We start from the raw sequence: 20,000 nt of genomic DNA on the forward strand, positions 1-20,000 counted from the left end.
CTAATGCGAGGATGTACATGTTCTTGAGGATGTGATGAAGGAGGAGGAGGAGGAGGAGGAGGCCTAACCATACACATATTTAACAAGACTTTCCTGGGAGTTTTGGGCATTTCCAGAGGTTCAAGTTCAGGTTCAAGTGTTGGTCGGGAAGCATAAGCCTTTGCAACGGCGCTTCCCTATCTTGTTTTTCTTCTCAGTCGGTCAAGCTCCCCCGTTGATGTTCCCTTTACATCCCTTCTTCTATCCATTCTTCTCTAAACAGTAGATCCCCAATGATGATGCTTTCTTGGGGTAGATTTATGACCCCGGTGGTAGTTCGACCCTTCCTCTGCACCATGAACCAAAAAGAAACTCACTGGGACCCGACTGATCCCCTTTTTTGTGACCCTCGAAAACAGTTGATACGAGAGAAGGAAGCGTCCAAAAAATACCAACCTATAACTTTCCTATATAGGCTCGGGCGTGCTACATAGCTTGGCCGGCGGCAGGCTTATAGCAGAGGTAGGCCGTGCGGTGTGGTGAGGTTGCCGGCTGTGCATATAAATGAGTCCTGTCCGCCGGGTCCACGCTGATTACATACAATGATGCTGACGGGGGAGACTAATTTGCGTTTGAGGATTAATTGACTTCCTGGTTTTTTATATGTATTGGCAGGTTGTTGTTTGTGAGGGTTGGTGTGTGTGTGTGTGTGTGTGTGTGTGTGTGTGTGAGAGAGAGAGAGAGAGAGAGAGAGAGAGAGAGAGGTGTAATGTAGTCTTCCTGAGCTGATTCTTGTTGTTATTATTATTACTATTATTATTATTATTATTATTATTATTATTATTATTATTATTATTATTATTATTATTATTATTATTATTATTATTATTTAGAGGTTAGGTGGCAGATCAATGGGGAGGAAAAGGAAAGAGGATGAAACAGAGAAGCAGATGAAAGTTAAACAGGGAAAGATTAAAAAAAAGATAAAAGAGGGGAAAGGAAAAGTGAAGAGAAAGAGAAAAGGAAGTGAAAATAGAATACAGGAAGATAAAAAAAAGATAGAGAAAATATAAAATAGAATATAGAAATAGAAAATTGAAATAGAAAATAGAAATAGGAAATAGAATAGAGAAAGATGAAAAAGAACAGAAAATATGAAAAAAACAGAAAAGCGAAATAAGTAAAAATGAGTAAAAAAGAAAACAGAGAAGAAAATAGATAGAAAAAACAAGATAAAAGAAAGGAAAGGAGTGGAAGAGGAAACACAAAAAAAAGGGAATCAAGAAAAAGAAAAAAAACAAGAAATAAAGGAAAAAACAAGAGGAATGAAAAAACGGGAAAAAAAGGAAAACAAGAATATGAATCGATAAAAAAGAAAAAAATGAAAAGAAAAATAAGGAAAAAGAAAAAATGAAAAGGAAATAAAGCAAAAAAGGGAAAAAAAGGTATATATAAAAAATAATTGATAAAAAGAATAAAAAAAAGGAAAAAATGAAATAAACAAAAAGGAAAAAAAGTTAGATAAAGAAAAAAATAAAGAGAAAAAAGTAAATATAAAAAACCAAAAATCAATGAACAAAAATAAGAAAAAATAAGAAAAAAACAGGATCATAACGTCAAAAAGTAAGCTAATCTTCCTCCATGACAAGTTAAAAACCTCCCGATTCTAAAAGCTTCTCTTGATAATGGTGTCAGACGGGATTTGATAGGAGGATTGAAGCCTACTGACACGACGCTTAGCAAGGCCATATTCTTACAGCATTTCGACTCTCTCTCTCTCTCTCTCTCTCTCTCTCTCTCTCTCTCTCTCTCTCTCTCTCTCTCTCTCTCTCACACACACACACACATTTGACAAGGCTTTCATATGAGTTGTGGGTCTTTCCATCGGGGTAGTTTTATGACCCTGGTGGTAGTCTGACAAAGCTTCTGTCCTATAAACAAGAAAGACTACACTTACAAGAACCCGATTAATGTCCTGGGCCTTTGAAAATACTAGCTGGTATGAAGCGGAAGTGTCTGGGAATACCGACATAAATGTAGCTACCATAAACTTGATAACAGGGAGAATAACTCAATTTTACAATGAACTAAACACCTTGAATTCTATGATACCAACGGGACAGGTCATAAAACATTGCCCTAAGCTGGGTGGGGGTCGGGCCGGGGTAGGAAGGAGGGAGGAATCTTGCTGGCGCGGCGCTGAGAAATTATTGCGCCATAATTTTCACTGTAAAGAGAGAGTTTGCTCGTGATTTTCCTACATGCTGTTCCGAAAGGTCAGGGTTCGTCAAAGGGATCGTGAGCAAAGACTGAGTGGCGATAGGCTATTCACTGGTTGGCGATAGGCTATTCACTGGGTGGCGATAGGCTATTCACTGGGTGGCGATAGGTTATTCACTGGGTGGCGATAGGCTATTCACTGGGTGGCGATAGGCTATTCACTGGGTGGCGATAGGCTATTCACTGGGTGGCGATAGGCTATTCACTGGGTGGCGATAGGCTATTCACTGGGTGGCGATAGGTTATTCACTGGGTGGCGATAGGCTATTCACTGGGTGGCGATAGGCTATTCACTGGGTGGCGATAGGCTATTCACTGGGTGGCGATAGGCTATTCACTGGGTGGCGATAGGCTATTCACTGAGTGGCGATAGGCTATTCACTGGGTGGCGATAGGCTATTCACTGGGTGGCGATAGGCTATTCACTGAGTGGCGATAGGCTATTCATTGAGTGGCGATAGGCTATTCACTGAGTGGCGATAGGCTATTCACTACGTGGCGATAGGCTATTCACTGAGTGGCGATAGGCTATTCACTACGTGGCGATAGGCTATTCACTGAGTGGCGATAGGCTATTCACTGAGTGGCGATAGGCTATTCACTGGGTGGCGATAGGCTATTCACTGGGTGGCGATAGGCTATTCACTGAGTGGCGATAGGCTATTCACTGGGTGGCGATAGGCTATTCACTACGTGGCGATAGGCTATTCACTGGGTGGCGATAGGCTATTCACTGGGTGGCGATAGGCTATTCACTGGTTGTCGATAGGCTATTCACTGGGTGGCGATAGGCTATTCACTGAGTGGCGATAGGCTATTCACTGAGTGGCGATAGGCTATTCATCGAGTCCACTCTACCTGACATATATACTACTAAACACCAAATGACATGGGACACACTGTTCTCAATCATAGAGTCAAGGGGGTTATGCTGGATCGTGAGAGAAATGCCTAAGAACAGATTTTTATTTTTTTAAAAAATTTTTTAGGAGAGAGGGTGAAGGAAAGAAGGAGTTAGAGGAAGGTAAAGGGGGAATAGAAAGACAGTAGAAGTAGATAGCTTAATGGGAACAGATTTGAGTCACACCGGATACCAAATATAGGTCATGAAGCATCTCTGAAATGTATAGAATCAAGTTTGGGGCGAAGTAAAAATCCAAACTACCCACATAATTTAAATACTTATACGACGTTAAATAAAGTGAGGTCAAGATGAGATTCCTTCACGCTGAGGAGTCTGGAGACCTCCAAAGTTGCAATAACACCAGATACTAAATATGGGTCATGAAACATCTCTGAAATGTGTAGAATCAAGTTTGGGGGGTAAGGAATAATTCAGACTACCCACATAATTTAAATACTTATACGACGTTAAAAAAAAGTGGTCAAGATGAGATTCCTTCACCTCCAAAGTTTCAATAACGCCAGATACTAAATATAGGTCATGAAGCATCTCTGAAATATGTAGAATCAAGTTTGGGGGCTGAGGAATAATTCAGACTACCCACATAATTTAAATCCTTATACGACGTTAATAAGAGTGAGGTCAAGATGAGATTCCTTCACCTCCAAAGTTCCAATAACACTAGATACTAAATATGGGTCATGAAGCATCTCTGAAATGTGTAGAATCAAGTTTGGGGGCTAAGGAATAATTCAGACTACCCACATAATTTAAATACTTATACGACGTTAAAAAAAAGTGAGGTCAAGATGATATTCCTTCACCTCCAAAGTTCCAATAACACTAGATACTAAATATGGGTCATGAAGCATCTCTGAAATATGTAGAATCAAGTTTGAGGGCTAAGGAATAATTCAGACTACCCACATAATTTAAATCCTTATACGACGTTAAAAAAGTGAGGTCAAGATGAGATTCCTTCACCTCCAAAGTTCCAATAACACTAGATACTAAATATGGGTCATGAAACATCTCTGAAATATGTAGAATCAAGTTTGGGGGGTAAGGAATAATCCAGACTACCCACATAATTTAATTCCTTTTACGACGTTAATAAGAGTGAGGTCAAGATGAGATTCCTTCACGCTGAGGAAATCTAGGGTCATATCATAAGACATTTCGCCGCCCAAGAACACATATTTGCAAAGGCTTTCGTAGGAGTTTGGGACATTTCCAGAAGTAGTTTTATGATCCTTGTGATAGTTTGACCCTTCCTCTGCACCGTGAACCTAAAAAAAACACTCATTTAAACTCGATTGACCCCCTCTTTGACCTTTAGAAATAGCTGATGTGAGAGGCGAGAGTGTCTGATAATATGATCCCTAGTGACCTCCACACAGCTGGCCGCCCTCCGTGACCTTGAGAGAAATGCCGGGTGCAGCTAGATCATCATCCCTCACACGACTCCAAGGCTGCACGGAAACAGGTGGCGGGGGTGCTTGAGGTTCAGCTGGTGCAATGCCTCACAGCTCCGTAACACGACACCGAGGAATTGATGCTTTGACCCACTTAGGAGGCGCGGAGGGGGAAGGAGGGAAGCAGGGAGGGAGAGAGAGGGTCACTTGAGACGAGAGCGTGAAGTGTATAAGATCTTGGCTGTATAGGAGGGCGGCTCGGCTGGAGGTGACCCACATTCGGAGGCTGGTGTGGTGAGGCAGGTTTCCAGAGCTTGTAGGAATGTGTGTGTGTCAGGGGTGGGGGTGGGGGGGGGGATTAAGGGGGGGGGGGAAGCCGCTGTCACTGTGCGCGCTAGATTTTTTGTGCGCGGTATGTGGACAGCTTGCTTTTTAATTTAATTCTACTTTCCCCAGGCGGCAGAATTTTTAACCGTCGTGGAAGTATCGAAATTATGTGGCTGGCCATTTTTTCTTCTATACCTGATCCCTTCTTCCTTTTTAAGTCGACGTATATACGAACTCAGTCGCTAAAACTAATATATAACAAAAACCAACAAAGGGCAACATGAAAAACGGGTAAAAAAAAGGACAAATCAGGCACATTAATATTACTGATGAAGACTAGGAAGATATGACGCTTAAAAAATCATGTGTGTGTGTGTGTGTGTGTGTGTGTGTGTGTGTGTGTGTGTGTGTGTGTGTGTGTTTACAGTGATTAATGATGAAAAACAAACTGCAGCGGAGACTAATGTGAAATGCATGAGAAAAACAACTCCCAGGCGATCTTTCCACTTTGCTATATGAGATTAGTTTCAGGTCAATTAATATGATCACGTCAAACATCTTTCCATTGCTATCAAAAATGTGTGTGTGTGTGTGTGTGTGTGTGTGTGTGTGTGTGTGTGTGTCAGCGCCCTCCCCACCCACTCACTCCGTCCCTCGCCAACTCCACCGAAATCCGAACTGCCAAAAGGAGGGTGACATTGATGATGGTATGACGGTGTTGGCAGACAGGCTCCCTCGTCGTTCTCATCTCACTCCAATTAGTACGTAAATGAGGGGAAAGGTTAACCATCCGGAAGAACTGAGATGGAATATATTACGATAAGTTACGGAAGACGCGTGGGATGGGGTCTTTCCTCTCTCTCTCTCTCTCTCTCTCTCTCTCTCTCTCTCTCTCTCTCTCTTTGGGTCTTTTCTTTTTCTTTTCCTTCATTTTCCTTCTTTCGCAGGCGCCTCACCATCTCAGAACGTCGTTAGTTAGTAAATTCGAGGAAGAGGAGACAGCGAGGGCAATGTGATGGGTTTTCCCTTTCTCTCTCTCTCTCTCTTTGGGGCGAGAGAGATGGGAGAGGGATGGAAGAAGGAGAGGAGAAGGACAAAACAGAGGAGAGAGGGAGAGGAGAAGGACGAGACAGGGACAGAAGAGGGACGAGGGAAGGATGAGAGAAGACACGAGAGAGAGAGAGGGACAAGAAAGAAACGAGAGAAGGGCAAAACAGAAGGACGAAAAGTAGATGATTAAAGGAAAACCAGGCACGAAGAAGAGACGAGATAAGAACGAAAGGGAAGAAAAAGGAACAAGAAAGGGAAGAGGAAGAGATGAGAGAAGGCAAGAGAGAGGAACAAGAGGAAAAGGAGAGGAAAGAGGGTTACCAGAGGGTCTTCTGAGGAGGGCTAAACCACCACGCTCGCTGACGAAGAACAAAAGGCGCTGAAGGTGAGTTCGTGCCGTACCTCAAAGTGAACGGGGCCTTAGGAGAGAGAGAGAGAGAGAGAGAGAGAGAGAGAGAGAGAGAGAGAGAGAGAGAGAGGGCGTGGCGTGACAGAGGGGAAAAAAGAATGGAAGATACTAAACAAAAAACAAAACAAAAAAAAAACCAAGAGTAGGCTAAAAGGGAGAAGTGAAAGAACGCGGAAAATAAGACAAATAATAAGGATGTAAGATTTGACGTAAGAACATAGATAGAAAGATAGATAAAAAGACAGATAGATACAGACGTTTACACTAATTACGTTCTCTATACCTGAAGAAATAACAACCCACTAAGTATAAGAGAAAACATATCGTGACACAAGACTCATAGCTAAAGACCCTTACTCAGAACAACCTCGGACAAACAAGGAACGGTATACACGAACATTACTAATTGCCGTGACCTCGCTGCTACCCGGAAAACAAGGTCACGAGGGTAATAGCGTCGATGTGAGGCCTTTGTATAACTTGTAAGTGGAGAGGACGAGCGTGTCAGGTGATAGTGATGAGGTTATGATGAGGTTATGACACGAGGGGGGCTTCTTAACTATATAGATCTTGAGCACGAGTTTCAAGGCCCAAATCTCCTTATGTTTTTTTTTGGTTACATACACACACACACACACACACACACACACACACACACACACACACACACACAATCACCCCGAGACCAAGTTTATCACAGGGACATCTGAGCTCTGATTTCGTAGTAGTAGTAGTAGTAGTAGTAGTAGTAGTAGTAGTAGTAGTGATAGTAGTAATTGTGTTAGTATTAGTATTAGTGGCTGTTGTTGTTGTTAGAAGTTCAATAGTAAACAAAGACATACATCAGAACTTAATTACCAGTAAGATCACAACTCAACCCAATCCAAGTCAACCCAAATCAATCTTATTCGACCCAAACTCAAGCCGACCCAACCAAACTGAACCCAATCCAATTCTACCTAAGCCAGCCCAACCTAACCTAACCCAACCCAACCCAACCCAACCCAACCTATCCCAACCAAACCCAACTTATCCCAACCCAACCCCATCCAACCTAACCCAACCTAACCTTACCTATCCCATTCCCAACCCAACCCAACCCAACCTATCCTAACCTAACCTAACCTAACCCAAGCGAACTCAACCTATCCCAACCCAACCCAAGCCAACCTAACCCAACCCAAGCCAACCCAGTGTCACCCCACAACCCCACATCGCCACACATTACGACACAAGGATCCTGACAACCAGTATCTTATCAACCCCACACTGAGACACAAATCACCCCCCCACCCCCTCCTTAACCCCTCCCCCTTCTCCCCTCTTCCCCAATCTGCAGCACCTTCACCCCCCACCCCCCTCCTCCTCCTCTTCCTTCTCCTCCCCCTCCTCCCTCAGTCGGCGTCTACAGCAGGGGGGAGGGGAAGGTGGGGAAGGGGGAAGGGGGGAGGTTGAGGGTCATTTGTGTACTTGGTAACGATGACTCTAATAATAATAAGTGTTTGCCGTTGTTGTTAGCGAGAGAGAGAGAGAGAGAGAGAGAGAGAGAGAGAGAGAGAAACGAATAAAGATAAAAAAACAAGCGTATCGGAAAAGAAATAATGAAAGAACGAGAAAAATAGCACAAAAAAGGTTAGAGAGAGAGAGAGAGAGAGAGAGAGAGAGAGAGAGAGAGAGAGAGAGAGAGAGAGAGAGAGAGTAAGGGCGGGCGTGACGAAGGAAAAAAGAATGAAAAATAGACGAAAAAAAAAAGAAAAAAAAGAAAAAAGCGTAAAGGATAAGAAAGATAATGAAAGAAAGAAGAAAATAACACAAAAAAAGGAGCCAGAGAGAGAGAGAGAGAGAGAGAGAGAATACATGGAAGGGAGAGATGGAGAGACGATGGTAGTGGTGGTGGTGGTGGAGTCTGGGGGGGCGGTTGAGGGGGGCTTCCTCGCAGACTGCGGCTCACATCGTCCTCATATTGATCCCGCCGGTGGTGTTGGGGGGGCTGGGGGGGGGGGGGGCTGGGAGGGGTAGGGGTACGGGGGTGGCGGGGGGAGGGGGGGCCGAGGAAGAGAACGATGATGATGAGGAGGAGGAGGAAGAAGAGTCGGAGAGTGGAGGACAACAGCAGGGAGAGGAGGAGGAGGAGGAGGAGGAGGAGGAGGAGGAGAGAAGGAGGAGGAAGAAGAGTCAGGGAGGGGGACATGCAGCAAGGGTGAGGAGGAGGAGAAGGAGGAGGAGGAGGAGAAAGAGGGGAATGGGAGAGGAGGGGAAAGAGGAGGAGGAGGATGAGAAGGAGGAGGAGGAGGGAAGAGTAGGGGAAGGGGGACATATACCAGGAAGAGGGGGGCAGGCAGGAGAAGAAGAAGAAGAAGAAAAAAAAAAGAAAAAGAAAAAGAAAAAGAAGAAGAAGGAGGAAGAGCATTAGAGAAAGAGGTGGGGAGGAAGGGGGAAGGAAGCAAGCAGATGGGGTTTGGGGTGTGTCTGGTCCACGGTCGGGGGTCTCAGCTGAACAAAACCTTGGTGTATGTTGCTCCACTCATACACACAACAGCGAAACAACGACTCTTTTTATGCCGCTTCCTGTGTCTGGCCGCCGCTGACGCTGTTCTAGAGGCGCCGTGGCCGAGGGAGAGGGAAGAAGGCAGCTTAGAAGGAGAAGAGGAGGAGGAGGAGAGGGAGAGACGAGAGGGAAAGGGGGAAGTTGAGGAAGAGGTATGAGAGGGGAAAGAAGGGAAAAGGTGTGAGGGTTGGAGGCTGAAAGGTCCGAGGCGTTGGGGTTCTGAAGAGGAGGAGGAGGAGGAGGTGGAGGGAGAGACGAGAGGGAAAGGGGGAAGTTGAGGAAGAGGTATAAGGGAGGGGAAAAGGTGAGAGGGAAGAAGGCAGCTTAGAAAGGGGTCCTGGGGGTCGTGGTTCTGAAGAAGAGGAGGAGGAGGAGGAGGAGGAGGAGGGAGAGGAGAGAGGAAAGGGGTAAGCTGAGGATGAGGTCAGAAGGGAAGGGAGAGAGAGAGGGGAAAGGTTGAGGGTTCGAGGAAACTGAGGGTAAGGTCCAGGGCGTTATGGGTCTGATAGGGAGAGAGAGATAGGGAAGATAGAAGATAGGGAGGAAAGGAGGAAGCTGGGAGAGCTTTGGGGAGGAAGAGAAAGGAGAGGGACGGAAGGAAAGGGTGTGAGGGGAGAAGGGGGCTTTGAAAGAGGTATGTGGTGTAGGGTGCCATCGGGGAGGAAGGGGAGGGGAGAGGAAGGGAAAGGATTTGGGGAGGAAGAGGAAAGTGGGTGAGGGGAGAAGAGGGCTTTGAAAGAGATCTGGGGAGTTGGAGGGAGAAGGAGGAGGAAGATGAGGGGAGATAAGGAGGAAAGGGAGTAAGGAAAGGAGGTAAATGAGGTTTGGGGAGGGCGAGAGGGGAGAAGAGAGCCTGGAGAAAGGTCTGGGGAGATGGAATTCTAAGGGGGAGAAAGAGGAGGGGAGATAAATGGGGAGAGAACGTCAGGGAAGGAGAAAAATAGGGTTTGGGGAGGGCGTGATGGGAGAAGAGAGCCTGGAGGGAGGTCTGGGGAGATGGAAGTCTGTGGGGAGGAAGAGGAGGGGAGATAAGGAGGAAAGGGCGTAAGGAAAGGAGGAAAATGAGGTTTGGGGAGGGCGTGGGGGAAGGAGAGAGCCTGGAGAGAGGTCTGGGGAGATGGAAGTCTGAAGGGGAGGAAGAGGAGGAGAGATAAGGAGGAAAGGGCGTAAGGAAAGGAGGAAAATGAGGTTTGGGGAGGGGATGAGGGGAGGAGAAAGCCTGGAGAGAGGTCTGGGGAGATGGAAGTCTGTGGGGAGGAAGAGGAGGGGAGATAAAGGAGGAAAGGGCGTAAGGAAAGGAGTAAAATGAGGTTTGGGGAGGGCGTGAGGGGAAAAGAGAGCCTGGAGGGAGGTCTGGGGAGATGGAAGTCTGAAGGGGAGAAAGAGAAGGGGAGATAAAGGAGGAAAGGGCGTAAGGAAAGGAGGAAAATGAGGTTTGGGGAGGGGATGAGGGGAGGAGAAAGCCTGGAGAGAGGTCTGGGGAGATGGAAGTCTGTGGGGAGGAAGAGGAGGGGAGATAAGGAGGAAAGGGCGTAAGGAAAGGAGTAAAATGAGGTTTGGGGAGGGCGTGGGGGAAGGAGAGAGCCTGGAGAGAGGTCTGGGGAGATGGAAGTCTGAAGAGGAGGAAGAGGGGAGGTAAAATGGGGAGAGAAAGTGAGGTAGGGTGCCACGGGGAGCTTGACACTATCAGCCTGGCACCTCGTTGCTTCTGGGAGTGCCACCATTAGTTGCTCTCTCTCTCTCTCTCTCTCTCTCTCTCTCTCTCTCTCTCTCTCTCTCTCTCTCTCTCTCTCTCTCTCATCATCATCTTCTTTCTTCTTCTTTCTATGTTCATCCTCATCCTCTCATTTTTTCTTCTTCTTTTTGTCCCTTTCTTCATCGTTTCTTCTTTGTGTTCTCGTTCCCTTCTTCACCCTCTTCCTTCAATGTTCCTCCTCTTCCTCCTCCTCCTCCTCCTTTACGAACGTGACGCACAAACTCTTCTAAAAACTCTACTAACGATTTACCCTTCACGTTAATTCTACGACTGGATGGAGGCTGTTCGTATGTGTGTGTGTATGTGTATGTGTGTGTGTGTGTGTGTGTGTGTGTGTGTGTGTGTGTGTGTGTGTGTGTGTCATAGCAGAGTGACGGGGCAGGGGAAGGAAGGGTGTTGAAGGGAAGGGAAGGGGAAGGGAAGGAAGGGAGGCAGGGATGTGTCCTTGGGGATTGAGGGGTTGCACGTTACTTGAGTTGGTAATAGTGTGGTGGTGGTGGTGGTGGTGTGGTGGAGGGGATTTGATAGAGGTGGAGTTGGTGGTGGTGGAGTGGAGGAGGGGATTTGATACGAGTGGAGTTGATGGTGGTGGTATGGATGGTGAAGGGCAGTGATGATGGTTATGGTGGTGGTGGTGATGATGGTGGTGGTGGTGGTGATGGTAGAAAGTTGTAGTGGTAGTGGTGGTGACAGGACTGTATGGTGGTGGTAGAGGTGGTAGATGGTGATAAAAGATGCTAGGTGGTGAAACTGGTGGTGATGACGGCTATGTATGGAGGTGGTGATGATGATGATGGGATGGGGAAGGGGGGGGAAGGGGGAAAAGGGGGAAAAGAAAGGGGAAGGGTTATTGTTATGGTGGTGGTCAGGTGGTGATGAATGGTATGTATGGGACCTTGGTACGGGATGAAGGAAGGGGGGGAGGGGAGGGAGGGGAGGAGAGCTGGTGTTGATGTTGATGGTGGTAATGTTAGTAGTAGTAGTAGTAGTAGTAGTAGTAGTAGTAGTAGTAGTAGGAGGTGTAGTAGTAGTAGTAGTAAGTATTTTGTGGCTGTCTCCGATGTTGTAAAAAAAATTAGTAGTTGTAGTAGTAGTAGTAGTAGTAGTAGTAGTAGTAGTAGTAGTAGTAGTAGTAGTAGTAAGTAGCGGTCTTTTATTATTGTTTCCTTTTTTTGTGCCCTTGAGCTGTCTCCTTTGTTGTAAAAAAAAAAAGTAGTAGTAGTAGTAGTAGTAGTAGTAGTAGTAGTAGTGGTGGTGGTGGTGGTGGTGGTGGTGGTGGGGCATAAGAACAAGACGTCAGCTCCCCCTGGGCATTCATATTCAGGGGACACACAGCGAACACACAGTCACTGGGCACGTAGAACCCCCCCCCCCCTCTCTCTCTCTCTCTCTCTCTCTCTCTCTCTCTCTCTCTCTCTCTCTCTCTCTCTCTCTCTCTCTTAAAAAAGATTCTTCCTCTTCTTCACAATCAACTTTATCTTTTTTCATGTCTGTTATTATTTATTTTATCTTCTTTCCTCAATTTTCCTTCCTCTTCTACTTTATCTTCTTCTTTATCTCTCTCACTATCTTTTTATATCAGTCCCTCCTCCTCCTTGTTCTTCTTGTTCTTCTTCTTCTTCGTCATCTTCTTCTTCCTCCTCCTCCTCCTCTTTCTCTTCATCAGCATCATCATCTTCATCTTAGCATCCCCATTATTATCGTGATCTTCTTCTTCTTCTTCTCTTTTTCTTCTTCAGCATATTCTTCTTCCTCCTCCTCTTCTCTTATTAGAAATATCACCATCTTCATCTAATCATCTCCATCATTATCAAGCTCTTCTTCTTGTTCATCTTCTTCATCTTCTACTTCCACTACCTCATCTTCCTCCTCCTCCTCCTCCTTCTCCACCTCATTCACTTTTTTCTCCTACCTGTTCTTCCTCTTCTTCATCATCATCATCCTCATATTCTCCTCCTTCTCCTCTTACCAGCATCACCATCTTCATCTTATCATCCCAGCATCATTATCACTCCTCTCGTTCCTCTTTCCCTTGTGCAGCATCGGTGGTGGTGGCGAGGACGGAGGCGGCAGCGGCGGGGAGGGCGTTGGGGGCTCGCTCGCTAGTCCGGCTCGACCCAGCACGACCTTGGGGCTGCAGCGGGGGGGCGGAGGATCAATGTGACTTGGGCTGGGCGGCGGGAGGCGTGACGTGACGACCCACCACCCGCCCAGCGCCGGCTCCTGCTGCTGCAACGCCTCCCCAACTCCGTTCTCCTCCGTTCCCATCCAGGCTTTCGTTCTCTCGACCTGCTCCAGCGCTTCTCCTATATCAGTCCTTCTTTTTCCCTGTTTTCCTCTATCCCTTTGCCGTCCTGCCGTCCTGCTTTCGTCCTTTCCAGTGACCTGCTCTGTACCGCTTCGCCTCCCTCCCCCGTTCATCTGCAACCCTCTTTCTGAATCCCTGTTTTTTGGTATCGTTCTCAATATCGGTTTCTATCCCCCCTATACCCTCTCCTTTCCCGTCCTCCTCCTCCTCCTTGTGTTCTGGTTCCGTTCTCCTTCTTCTTCCTCCTCCTCTTCTTCTTCTTCTTTCTGTGATCTGCTTTACCATGGCTCTTGTTCTTGTTGTTGTTGTTTGTTCTTCTTTTGGTGTTGTTTTCTTGTTGTTTTCTCTTGTTTTCCGTCTTGTTCTTCGTCTTCTGCTGTTTCTTCTTCTTCTTCTTCTTCTTCGTCTTCTTGTTTTTCTCTCTTTTCTGTTCTGTTTCCTCTTGTTTTCTCTTGTTTTCCGTCTTGTTCTTCGTCTTCTGCTGTTTCTTTTTCTTCTTCTTCTTCTTCTTCTTCTTCGTCTTCTTATTTTTCTCTCTTTTCTGTTTTGTTATTTTTGTCTTCCTTGTTCTCGTTTATTTTCTTGTTCTTCTCCTTTTCCTTCTTTTTGTTTTTTTTCTTATTTTTTTGTATCTATTTGTGATTTTTGTTCTTTTTTCCTGTTCTTGTTCTCCACCTCCTCATCTCCCTCCTTCTCCTTCTCCTTCTTTTTTTGTTTTCTTATTTTTTTGTATCTATTTGTGATTTTTGTTCTTTTTCCTGTTCTTGTTCTCCACCTCCTCATCTCCCTCCTCCTCCTTCCCCTTCTTTTTTTGTTTTCTTTTTTTTTTTGTATCTATTCGTGATTTTTGTTCTTTTTTCCTGTTCTTGTTCTCCACCTCCTCCTTCCCCCCCCCTTTTTTTGTATCTATTTGTGATTTTTGTTTTTTTTTCCTGTTCTTGTTCTCCACCTCCTCATCTCCCTCCTCCTCCTTCTCCTTCTTTTTTTGTTTTCTTATTTTTTTTGTATCTATTTGTGATTTTTGTTCTGTTTCCTGTTCTTGTTCTCCACCTCTCTCTCCTCCTCCTCCTTCGGTCCCCTCAACAACCCCTCTGACCTCTTGACCTTCTTTCCTATGCCTCTCTGACCTTTATTTGCTTCCCTTCCCTTTCTTTATTTCTTTCTTTTTTTTCTTTCCCTCATTCCTACCAACCCTCTCACCTTTCCCCCCTATGACCTGCTTCCCCTTCCCCCTTTTTTTCTTTCCCTTTTCTTTCGTTTCTTTCCCTTACTCCTAACAACCTTCTCCCTCTCCCCCTTCCCCCTTTTTTCTTTCCTTCTTTCTTTTCGTCCCTTTCCTTCACTCCTGCCAACCTGCCTTTCCCTTCCCCTTGTAACCTGTAACCTTCTCCTGTGACCTGCTTCCTCCTACCACTCCCACCTCCTCCTTCCTCCTCCCCCTCATCATCAGCCTGACCTCGTTTTCTCAGTATATATTCAAAGTTTTCTCGTAGACTTCTTTTTTTTTTCTTTCTTCTTTATTTTACTTGTCTTTCCCACGCATCTTCTTCCTTCTCCATCTTTATCTCGCTTCTTTCTTACTTATCCTTTCTTTCTTACTTCCTTTCTTCCAATGACCTCTTCCATTCTTCCTTTGCTTCTTTCCTTCTTCCCTCTCCCTATCTTCCTTTTCTTTCTTTTTCCATATTCTCGTATTTTCATTTTCCTTCCTTATCTGCTTCGAAACATCATCTTCTATTGGCTTCCTCTTATCCTTCTTTTCTTTATCTTTTCATTTTCATCGTTTCTTCATATTCCTTCCTTTTCTTCGTCTTCTTCAAAACATCATCTTCTATTGGCTTCCTCTTCTCCTTCTTTTCTTTATCTTTCCATTTTCATTGTTTCTTCATTTTCCTTCCTTTTCTTCGTCTTCTTCAATACATCATCTTCTATCCTCTCCCTATCATACTTTTCCTTTTTTTTTTCCATTATTCTCGTATCTTCTTTTTCCTCCCTTATCTTCTTCTTCAACACATCATCTATTAGCCTTCTCCTATCTTCAAATTTTCCTTCTTTTTTTTCATATTTTTTCTCCTATTTCTTCATTTTCCTTCCTAATCTTCGTCTTCTTCAACACCTCATCATCTATTAGCCTCCTCCTACCTTCAAATTTTCCTTCTTTTTTTCATATTTTTTCTCCCATTTCTTCATTTTCCTTCCTAATCTTCATCTTCTTCATCTCACCATCTACTAGCCTCCTCCTCCCTTCAATTCCTTTTTTTTCATATTTTTTCTCCTATTTCTTAATTTTCCTTCCTAATCTTCATCTTCATCTCACCATTTTTCCTCTACAACCTCCTCCTCCTCCTCCTATTACTCCGCCATGGCAACACTGCAAGCAAGGCCCCGCCCCACCCTGACGGCGGCCGCTGCGGGGAGGAGGGCGAAGGGACGAAGGGGTGAGGGAGCCAGCCACGAGCGAGGGAGCGGGCGGTGGCGTGTTCCGTTGCAAAGGCTGACCCAGATGTCGATTTTGGGGGCCTGGCCCGGTCGATGTTGGGCCCCCGAGGCTGCTTTTCACTCCCAGTCACGTAATTTTCAGTTTAATCACCGGTATAGAACACTCTCAGACACGAACGACATGGCCTCCTCCTACGTGTGTGTTGTGTGTGTTTAGTGTGCTGTCAAGGCCTAGTTGTGTTTGAGTTGCCGATTTCTGCCCCCGATCTTCCAACCCTAGTTTAAGCCTTTTCTCTCAGTCGCTTTCGGATCCAATTACAGCCATTTCCCAAGGCCACAAGAGAGATAAAATTCACAGTGTAGAAGCCTCGTCAGACTATCACTAGGCTCATAGAACTACCCCTTTAGAAGTACATACCCACCACAACCTCTATACGAAAGCCTTATTGAATGTGGGTGTGAGTGTGTGAGTGAGCTCCGAAATGTTCGAGGATATGAAATTAACTAAACGCTATGTGAGTGTCTATATACCCACCACAACCTCTATTTTATTTTTACAGCAGAGGAGACAGTGCAAGGGCGTAAACAAAAAAAGAAAACAATATGAAAAAAAGCCCTCTACTTACTGCTCCTAAATAGAATAGAGTGGCCAAAAAGAGATCAGTTTCGGGAGAAGTTTTTTTTTTTTTTACAACAAAGGAGGCAGCTCAAGGGCACACAAAAACGAAAACAATAATAAAAAAAGCCCGCTACTTACTGCTCCTAAATATAATAGAGTGGCCAAAAAGAGAGATCAGTTTCGGGAGGAGAGTTTTTTTTTTTACAACAAAGGAGGCAGCTCAAGGGCACACAAAAACGAAAACAATAATAAAAAAAAGCCCTCTACTTACTGCTCCTAAATAGAACAGAGTGGCCAAAAAGAGAGATCAGTTTCGGGAGGAGAGTTTTTTTTTTTACAACAAAGGAGGCAGCTCAAGGGCACACAAAAACGAAAACAATAATAAAAAAAAAAGCCCGCTACTCGCTGCTCCCGATACCTGATGTCCTGATACCTATGCGAAAGCCTTGAATGTAGGTGTGTGAGCTCCGGAATGGTTCAGTGTATGGGTCTGAGAGTAAGCAAGGCGCACATACTTTCTCCCTGAGTGCATTAGTGTCTAGGGGTGGTGGGTGACATGACTCTTGGTATGCACTTAGTAGATGAGAAAATGCCACTGTAAGTCGGTCTTCTAACATAGGGACTGGAGTAGGGTTTGTTTCCCGGGATCCCGGGATCCCGGGATCCCGGACAATTTTCAAGGTTTAATAATCCCGGGATATTTTTGCAAATCCCGGGAAATCCCGAGATGAAAAATTTAGTTTATATGAAGGAGGAATGCAAATATTTCATCAATTCATTTTGTTAAATTATGTCAATTATTATTTTCATGTATGGAAAATTTCAGTATACATTTTCTTTTCCTTATATATCTGACAATTTTTTTTTTTGTCATTTACATTTAATCATTACTGTTTTTCAGAGATTGAAAACATATTGTGTGTTGAATTTGTGTTACTTAAGATTTTTCATGAAATCCCATAGATGCTATATGAATGCAGAATATAATTTTCCTTTTGATTAATTCATTTAATTTAATTTTATGTCATTAATTATTGTTTTTATTTTATGGAAAATTGTTCGTGTTATTTATGATCTTATTATCAAAATTCCATACATGCTCGATTGCTTATTAATCATTTTAGTTTACACAGGAATGCAGAACATGTATGTTTTATTTTTTATTCATTCATTTGATTAAACCTACTGTCATTTATTGCTTTCATTTTATGGAAATTTGCTTGTGTTAAATAAGATCTTATTCTATGAGATACTTCTTAATCATTTAGTTCATATTATAAATAAAGAATGCATACGTTTAATTTTTCTTCATTTATTTTTATTAAATTTTCTGTCATTAAGTACTCTTTTCATTTCACTGGGTATACATGGAAACAAATGTTTTTTTTTTCTTTCTTTCTTTATCAGCGATAATGAACTATAATTCACATTGTCATTCACATTGGAATTCGGAAGCAGAAAAAAAAGTAGTAAACGCAGCATATACTAGCTCTTATTCTTATTCCTTTTACTTTGTTGAGAAACAAAGTGTATGCTGAAAATTTGGAATTAAATATTAAGTGGAATTAATAAGACAGTCAATCTACAGTAATATTTTTGCATATCTATTAATGTTAAGCACATCAAAAATCTGAACGTGAAACTAGGTATAATGTGCAATTTTAGACAATTGAAAATCCCGGGAAATCCCGGGATCCCGGGATTAGGGCTAATTTTATCCCGGAATCCCGGGACAAAGAAAAAGGTCCAAAACGACAATCCCTAGACTGGAGGGGCCATATGCGTTCTTTCTTAGCTGTATCTGAAGTCGATTATCCAACAATCTATCTGTCTGTCTGTCTGTTTATTAGTGGGTCAGATTGAAGGAGTTTTGTGGACTTTGTACTTTGTTTTCTTTGTCATCATTATCTTTTTTCTCCTCTTTTTCTCCGTATTGTTAATTTTTTCCGCTTTTTCCCCTATTCTCTTTTTTTTGTTCATTTTTTTTCTTTTTTTTCTTCATGATCATATATTTGGTTTTGGTTTCTCCTTCTCCTCTTTTTTATTTCCTCATTATTTTCCTTCTTTTCTTCTTCTTCTTCTTCTTCTTCCTCTCCTCCTTTTTTACTTCTTATTCAATTTTTTCTTTTTCTTCATTTTCGATTTTTTTTCTTTTTCATAATCATATTTTTCGTTCTAGTTCCTCCTCCTCTTCTTCTTTATTTCCTCATTATTTTCCTTATTTTCTTCTTTTTCTTCTTCCTCTCCTCTTTTTTTACTTATTTCCTTTTCTCATTTTTTCTTAATTTTTCCATTTTTTTTATGATCATATTTTTCGTTCTTCTTCCTCCTCTTCTTCTTCTTTATTCCCTCATTCTTTTTTTTCTCTGTTCTTTTTCTTCTTCTCCTCCTCTACTTAATTTTTCTTCTGCTTCTTCATTTTAATTCTAATTTCTTCATCTTCTTCATCACATTTTCTTTCCTCCTCCTCCTCCTCCTCCTTCTGTTTTTCCTCTTCTTATTTTCTTCCTCATTCTTTTCCCTATTCTTTTTTCTTCTTCCTCTCCTTTTTTCTTCATTTTTCTTCTACGTCTTCATTTTATTTTATTTTTTCATCTCCTTCATCACAATATTATTTCCTTTTCCTCCTCCTCTTCCAGACAGACAGACAGACAGACAGACAGACAGACAGACAGAGACAGACAGACGGACAGACAGACAGACAGACAGACAGACAGACGGACAGACAGACAGACAGACAGACAACTGAAAAACTCATCTATTTTCCCCTCACTCTGCCCCACCCCCACCACCCCTTCCACACACACACACACACACACACACACACACACACACACACACACACACACACACACACAGTAATTAGTCCCAAACTTTGCGTGCAGGTGTGATATTACGTGGCCCTTTCAGCCCCCCTCCCTACCCCCCCACATCCCCCCTCCCTACCCCCCCACATCCCCCCTCCCTACCCCCCCACATCCCCCCTCTCCCCTTCATGTCATGCCTCACCAATCTCTTGTCCTTCTACAATAAAGTATTTGAGGCGGTTGACAGAGATGAAAATTATGATGTAATCTATCTTGATTTTAGTAAGGCGTTTGACAAAGTTCCTCACCAGCGACTGTTGCTTAAATTACAGGCTCACGGAGTAGAGGGTAAAGTTTTGAGCTGGGTCAAGGCGTGGCTTAGCAATAGGAAGCAAAGAGTGCAAATCAATGGTAAAAGATCTGACTGGGGATGTGTTACGAGAGGTCCCAAGGTTCGGTATTAGGTCCACTTTTGTTTATTATTTATATCAATGACTTAGACACAGGAATTAGTAGTGATGTTAGTAAATTTGCAGATGATACCAAGATCGGTAGAGTAATTGAGTCGGATCAGGACGCTAGTATTCTCCAAGGTGAACTCAACAGATTATATGACTGGGCGGATAAATGGCAGATGGAGTTCAATGTAGGGAAGTGCAGTATTCTGAGTGTAGGTAGGAACAACCCCTCACATAACTATTGCTTAAATGACACTCTCATAAGTAGGTCTGGGTGCGAGATGGATTTAGGGGTCTTAGTGAGCTCTGATCTCCGTCCAAGGGCACAATGCATTCAAGCTAGAAATCGAGCTAATAGGGTACTGGGATTTATTTCAAGGAGCGTAAGCAACAGAAGCCCCGAAGTCTTCCTCAAACTATATTTAGCATTAGTTAGACCTCATCTTGACTATGCGGTTCAGTTCTGGTCACCCTACTATAGAATGGATATCAAAATGTTAGAATCGGTGCAGAGGAGGATGACTAAGATGATTCAGGGGTTGAGAAACTTGCCATACGAGGAAAGACTCAAACAGTTAAACTTGCATTCTCTAGAAAGGCGAAGGGTGCGTGGAGACATGATCGAGGTTTATAAATGGATGAAGGGCTTTAATAAGGGAGACATTCATAAGGTTTTGTTGGTAAGAGAACCGGGTAGGACA

This window comes from Eriocheir sinensis, chromosome 67 (genome assembly GCF_024679095.1).
Source record: "Eriocheir sinensis breed Jianghai 21 chromosome 67, ASM2467909v1, whole genome shotgun sequence".
Taxonomy (NCBI): Eukaryota; Metazoa; Arthropoda; class Malacostraca; order Decapoda; family Varunidae; genus Eriocheir; species Eriocheir sinensis.